The 7408-nt window shown below is 46.1% G+C and overlaps 1 pseudogene; it reads right to left on the bottom strand.

The window, feature by feature from the left end:
* Nucleotides 1-3047: 3047 nt before the first annotated feature.
* On the bottom strand, nucleotides 3048-5899 carry LOC109744895 (protein FAR1-RELATED SEQUENCE 5-like; annotated as a pseudogene).
* Between the last annotated feature and the right edge of the window lie 1509 nt (nucleotides 5900-7408).

The following is a 7408-nucleotide window of genomic DNA, read 5'->3' as shown; positions in this document are numbered from 1 at the left end:
CATCGCATCAGCTGCCATTTGTTCAGAGCACAAGAGTCTATGCGGCCGGCCAGTGCGGAGGCACTAGACATGGGCAGCACCAACAACACTATGTGCGGTGGCGGCGACCAGTAGCTACTGCTGTAGCACTAGTACGCGGACGAGGAAGAGCCGCATGGGGCAAGCGGGTGTCACTGGCGAACTAAGTAGCATGGGGCGGCGGGTGGAAGCGGCTGAGCGGCTCGGCGGCAGCCTGAAGCACTCGCGGGCGCTCCCTAGCCGTTGTGGTGCGCTCGGCACCGCATAGGTCCTCTCTATAGCGGCTGCCCGGGCGCAACAGGGGCGACGGCAGCGGCTGAATTATAAGTTAGGGTTCATCCCGATTTGGAGGAGGTTGTGCAGTCAAACAGGTAAAAGGGTAGTTTTGTCCTCTGTTTTGTGGAGTTATTTTGTCTATCATTTACATAGATTGTTTTTGTGTTGAAAAGTGGCAAAAAATTAAAGTGCAAACTAAGAAGTGTCACCAGATCAATTTCAATGTAACGAGTGGCAAAATGTCAAAGTCCAAAGTAACTGGTGGCAAATAATCAAATCGCCCATTTAAGGGGATTTTGATTTGTTGCCACCACTTATTTGGGACTTTGACAATTTGCCACTTTTACTTTGCAATTGATATTTTGCCACTTCTTAGTTGGCACTTTGAGAATTTGCCATTACCCACGTGAAATACCGAATTTGCCCATGTTCTCGATTGGCCGAGCACGCGGTAGAGCTCTTACTGTTTTCCTGTCAGAACTGCTACTGATTATTCCTTGGGAGCATGGCGAGCATGCAAGCAGCTGGTCGATTCATCTATGATAGCAAACGAAGGATCTTTTTTACGCTAATACACATCAGTGATTGCTCCCGCTCCAAGAGTCAGGATTATGCATCGCATCAGCTGCCATTTGTTCAGAGCACAAGAGTCTATGCGGCCGACCAGTGCGGAGGCACTAGACGTGGGCAGCACCAACAACACTATGTGCGGTGGCAGCGACCAGTAGCTACTGCTGTAGCACTAGTACGCGGACGAGGAAGAGCAGCATGGGGCAAGCGGGTGTCACTGGCGAACTAAGTAGCATGGGGCGGCGGGTGGAAGCGGCTGAGCAGCAGCCTGAGGCACTCGCCGGCGCTCCCTAGCCGTTGTGGTGCGCTCGGCACCGCATAGGTCCTCTCTGTAGCGGCTGCCCGTGCGCAACAGGGGCGACGGCGGCGGCTGAATTATAAGTTAGGGTTCATCCCGATTTGGAGGAGGTTGTGCAGTCAAACAGGTAAAAGGGTAGTTTTGTCCTCTATTTTGTGGAGTTATTTTGTCTATCATTTACATAGATTGTTTTTGTGTTGAAAAGTGGCAAAAAATTAAAGTGCAAACTAAGAAGTGTCACCAGATCAATTTCAATGTAACGAGTGGCAAAATGTCAAAGTCCAAAGTAACTAGTGGCAAATAATCAAATCGCCCATTTAAGGGGATTTTGATTTGTTGCCACCACTTATTTGGGACTTTGACAATTTGCCACTGTTTACTTTGCAATTGATATTTTGCCACTTCTTAGTTGGCACTTTGAGAATTTGCCATTACCCACGTGAAATACCGAATTTGCCCATGTTCTCGATTGGCCGAGCACGCGGACGAGCTCTTACTGTTTTCCTGTCAGAACTGCTACTGATTATTCCTTGGGAGCATGGCGAGCATGCAAGCAGCTGGTCGATTCTTCTATGATAGCAAACAAAGGATCTTTTTTACGCTAATACACATCAGTGATTGCTCCCGCTCCAAGAGTCAGGATTATGCATCGCATCAGCTGCCATTTGTTCAGAGCACAAGAGTCTATGCGGCCGGCCAGTGCGGAGGCACTAGACGTGGGCAGCACCAACAACACTATGTGCGGTGGCGGCGACCAGTAGGTACTGCTGTAGCACTAGTACACGGATGAGGAAGAGCAGCATGGGGCAAGCGGGTGTCACTGGCGAACTAAGTAGTATGGGGCGGCGGGTGGAAGCGGCTGAGCGGCTCGGCGGCATCCTGAAGCACTCGCCGGCGCTCCCTAGCCGTTGTGGTGCGCTCGGCACCGCATAGGTCCTCTCTGTAGCGGCTGCCCGGGCACAACAGGGGCGACGACGGCGGCTGAATTATAAGTTAGGGTTCATCCCGATTTGGAGGAGGTTGTGCAGTCAAACAGGTAAAAGGGTAGTTTTGTCCTCTGTTTTGTGGAGTTATTTTGTCTATTTACATAGATTGTTTTTGTGTTGAAAAGTGGCAAAAAATTAAAGTGCAAACTAAGAAGTGTCACCAGATCAATTTCAATGTAACGAGTGGCAAAATGTCAAAGTCCAAAGTAATTTGTGGCAAATAATCAAATCGCCCTATATGTGTGGATGTGAACCTACTTAGGTTTGACAGCAGATACGTTTATGTGTTTTCAGTATTATTATGTGCTTGTGGGTTGGTAGTACCAGCATGGTGTTTGGATTGCGTCCTTGATGTCTGAAAACATGGCAAATGTAGTTGATCAATCAGGGTTAGTGAAAGTTATCGTTCTTTCTTGTTTGGCTTTTTGGGTTTTTTGCACTGCTAACTGTACCGGCTAGCATTGTAGTTTGATCGCGGAGCAGTAACCTGTGCGGTTGGTGCACGAGACCGTTTCAGCTTGTTTCCCATAGTTTGCACCACAATACAATATGTGTGACTAAAATGCGCTGACTGAACATGGAAATCTACGCTGTGAAGATTCAGTACAACTAACATGGCAGATTCAGTAAAAAATAACATGGCAAATTCAGTAAAAATAACATGGCAAATTCAGTAGAAATGGCATGGCAGATTCAGTAGAAATGGTATGGCAGATTCAGTTCAAGTAACATGGCAAATTCAGTGCCATACACGTGGCAACTGCAGCTATTCCTTCATGTCATTTTTACTTCAGATTCTAATGCACCTGAAGAGTCATTCTCCAGTTTTTACAAAATTTAGAACATCTAGATTACAAAAAAAAATCACCATGGACCTAGTCATAGTGCTCCAATGTTGTTTACGGATTGCCCGTCCCTTTCTTTGGTTTCTTGTGTTTTGCTTGAATCTCCAATCCCGATTTGTATCTTATCTCTTTTGGACGCCCTTTTGTGATGGAACGGGGCGGGTTCGTAACCTGTGTTTGTGTGCTTGCTGTTCCAGATCCTACCTCCGAGTTTTCAGATGATGGCCCTGTGGACGAAGGCACTTGATGTGCGGGGGAACCTGTGTAAGGCTTCCTCAGCTTTCCTCGTCTTGATCTCATCAAGCTCTCTTTTGAGGGCCTTCCTGTGTTTTTCTGCGACTCTTGATGTCTCATCACTCTTGCACGCTTCATCAATTAGTTCAGCATAGTTCTTTGTCAACACAACATGCCTCACGGCTTCCATGGTGGACTCTGGTCTCTCGTCATGCACGGCCAAAACTCCGTTTGATGTTTGCGGCGCCAATGCGTCGTCAGCGTCCCAAGTCCATCGTCGCCTTATGAAATGGCGGGGCATTCGTGTCACCGCGTTCAAGTCCATTACTTTTAGAATGTGACAGCACACAATCCCGTCCCGTTCGAATTTGCAGCATTGGCAGTAGTATTCGCCTTCGCTTATCGATGCCTTCACAAAGTAGTTCCTTCCCTTGTCTGGGTCTTCAGGTTCTGAATCCGACATGCCCATGATAGAACACACCTTGAACGTATCTTCGTCCACCTGGAAAGCCGTGTACATGCTGGCACGCTTTATTTCTTCCTGGAATCTGCAAGTTTTGTGTGGTTTTTATTAAACTCTTGTGTGAAGTTTTTTGTAGCACCTTTTGTTTGTTGTGGCCAATGGAATTACAATTCGTTCAAACATGGCAACTACAGTTCATTAAACATGGCAACTGCAGTTGAGTAAACATGGCAACTGCATTTCATTTAAACATGGCAACTACATAACAACTTCAATTTGGCATTTGCATTCCATACCATCATGGCCATTGGAATTTACATTTAATTAAATATGGCAACTGCAGTTCATTAAACATGGCAACTGCAGTTCATCAAACATGGCAACTGCAGTTCATTAAACATGGTGACTGCAGTTGAGTGAACGTGGCAAACTGCAGTTCATTAAGCATGGCAAACTGTAGTTCATTAAGCACGGCAACTACATATCATGTTTACTCTGTACCTAATGGCTACTTTTCAACACAATCATCATTTTCAAATAAGCATTTCAACTGCATTGCATTCTACATGGCACCTAGTACCTTCATGATTTGTGCAAATAAGATTGTAACACAACTGACTTACTTGTTAAAAACCGTGTTGGTGTATATCTTGCTCATCTGCCTCTCCATTGGTAAATACGTTAGCAATTTTGGCTGCTTGAGCGCGGTGTTTGCTTCTTGCTGTAGCTCGGATCTCAGTATTTTTTGTTGCAAAGCGGTGTACTACTTGGCAAACTGTAGCAATGAGTTGCCAGGGCTCACGTACCGCTTCAAAACAGCATTGAACCCCTCACTGCGCTGTGTAGTCTGCAGAAACGGGAAGAAGCACTGCATGAAGTAGGCCGGCACCCAGTACATTCGTTTCTCCCACAAGCTAGCAAGCGTCTCGTGGTCTTGGACTTGATATGTTTCAATCATAGCCATCCAGCTCCTTTCAAACTCCTCCACCGTCAAGCTGTGGTCCACGCACAGCTCGAATGCCTTGTGCAGGTCTGGACGGTCAGCAAAGAACGGTCCTAGTGTCTCCTCAGCCTTCTTTATAATGTGCCACCTGAAGTGCCTATGCACTGCCAACAGAAAGACCTCCTCTATGCCTGCACGCATGCTAAAATCCTGGTCTGTTATTATGTTCATCGGAGCAAGTCCACCCATGCACTCGAAGAAGGTCTTGAACAGCCAAACGTACCCATCCGTGTCTTCGTTCCGAACGAGCCCGCATCCGAACTAAAATGACTGATTGTGGTTATTTATTCCTATGAATGGAGCGCATGGCATCTTGTACATATTAGTGAGATATGTCGCGTCGAAAGAAATGCAGTCTCGGAAATGTTTGTAGGCTCTTCTTGCAGCACCATCCACCCAATACATGTTCCTGACACGGTCCTCATCGTCCAATCTTATCCTGTAGAAGAAATCTTGATCTTCTTTCGCTTTCTCATCGAAGTAGGCTATCGTGGCTTCTATGTCAGCCAACTTGCTTTCTCTATGGTACTTTGCCTTTAGGTTTGTGACGTCTGCTGGTAGGTAGGGCATGCTACTCAGAGACCCGTTTTTGCTATGGATGAGGGAGAGTATCTGCACCATTCTTGATGGACCGACGTTACAATCATGTAGCAGCTTTATGAATTTCTTCTCGAGGGGGGTGAATCCTCTGTGGGCGGTCAGAAATTTTACTAGGTCAAAGTTCTTTATTAGCTCGTGGTTGTGCTCGTCAAAATATTCAGTGACCACCCACTGTGCTCCATCTACATTCAGCTTACACCGGACAGGGCATTCCGTCTTGACAATGATACCTCTCTTTCGTTCCGAACCAACAAGCGCATCACCTTTGCCCTTCTTGTTTCTTCGTGCCTTGTAGCACCTCATCTCACCTCTGCTGTACTCGTTAGTTTTTTTAATTTTCCTATGGTATTCGGTGTTGACCGCAAACCCATGGAACTTTGCATATGTCTGGTAGAATTCCTTTGCATCTTCAAACGAATCAAATCTCTGCCCAAGATACGGTGGCTGGGGTACCATGATTTCTGATTGCCCACCATCTTCATCCCCTTGTGCTTCGTCATCAGTTTCATCATTCACTTCAGTATCGGCGGTTGTTTCACCTGCTTGAGTGTTGCTTGTGCTGGTGTGCACATGTGTGCTTGTCGGTATTGCTGGCACGATTGCCATTTCCGACACTGACTTGACATTGTTTGTGGCATGAGTGTTGGTTGGCTGGTGGAACGCGTCTTCCGTGCGCTCAGAGCTCCCCGCAGTAGATGTCCCCGCGCCGCTGTTAATTGTAGTTCAAGGTCCTGCATTAAAAAATCAGGTACGAGCGTAAGATTTTGCTTGAATGTCATGTGTATCGTAACGGAGTACAGCAACTGCATGTGATTTTGCATGACATCATTTCACACAGCAAGCCTTGAATCTGCATATGGCCATGCATGGCAACTGTAATTCTCCAGTAATGGCAGCTACAGTCCAACCACATGGCAACCAGTGTCTTTTAGCTTGAGAACTTGTAGCATAGAGCAATGGTAGAAATAGTCCAACACACATGGCAACTACTGTTGCCCACACATGGCAACCAGCTTCTTTCAGCATCAGAACTTGCAGCACATAGCAATGGCAGATACAGTCCAACATACATGGCAACTACTGTTGCCAACACATGGCAACCAGTATACTCTAGCATCAAAATTTTGTATTCTAGGCTTGAGCTCAATACGCAAATGTGAACAATCATGAATGTTGCACACACTCTTATAGCAATTGGCAAATCCCGAAGACAATATACGACTCTTTTGCACATGACCACTTGGTAGCATTTTTTTTGTTTTTTCCACCACCACCGTTACAAATCTACTTTTCTTCACATGCTATTCCCCACAAAAGCAAATGCAGTACTGTTTTCTGTTTTCACTTTTTTTTTACCTTGTTGTGCCGCATGTGCCGATCTTGTGTGGTCTGTCATTCCAATTTGATGTGCTCTATCTGCAATAGCGCTTTCCTGCAACTGTGAAGCTTGCCATGAGATGTTTGCCGATGTGGTTCCACCGTAACAACCTGCGATCATGGTAGCAGTTGGTCATTGCATGGCAACTGTAGTTTGTTCAACATGGCACATGTAGTGGTCCAACCATGCCACACATATTTGTTCACACTTGTCATCCACGGTTGTTTAGACATTGCAGTCACATTTGATTATACATGGCAACTGCAGTTGTCCAGGCATGGCAACTGCAGTTTGTCCAGCCATGGCAACCGAAGTTGTCCAGGCATGGCAACTGCAGCTGTCATATATGTTCCTTTCTCCTAACTCACTTTCCACAACTTCACTTTTCATGCACTCACATGTGTACGACGTTGATGGCAGGTACATGGTTGCTGCCTGATGCCACGTGATACATGAAGGTCCTACATTTTTTCTGATATAACTTGTGAGTCTTTTGCCATCCTTGCAAGTTTAATTTCATGTCCACAACAATAAGTTTCTTTTTCGTATGCGTTACCTTGATTTGCCACATTAGCTAGCTGAAGTTGGTTGCCCGTACATTTGTCAGCGTTAGCGCCCTGTGACGAAACTTGCCATGCTGCCCCCCTGATTGTGGTTTGGTCATAAGAACCTGCTAAAAAATAGATTGTAGGACATAAGTAGAATGACATCTTCATTGTCACGAACATGGCAACTGT

The sequence above is a fragment of the Aegilops tauschii genome, chromosome 5 (assembly GCF_002575655.3).
Source record: "Aegilops tauschii subsp. strangulata cultivar AL8/78 chromosome 5, Aet v6.0, whole genome shotgun sequence".
In the NCBI taxonomy this organism is placed as follows: Eukaryota; Viridiplantae; Streptophyta; class Magnoliopsida; order Poales; family Poaceae; genus Aegilops; species Aegilops tauschii.
This window is presented reverse-complemented; position numbering and strand designations above follow the sequence as displayed.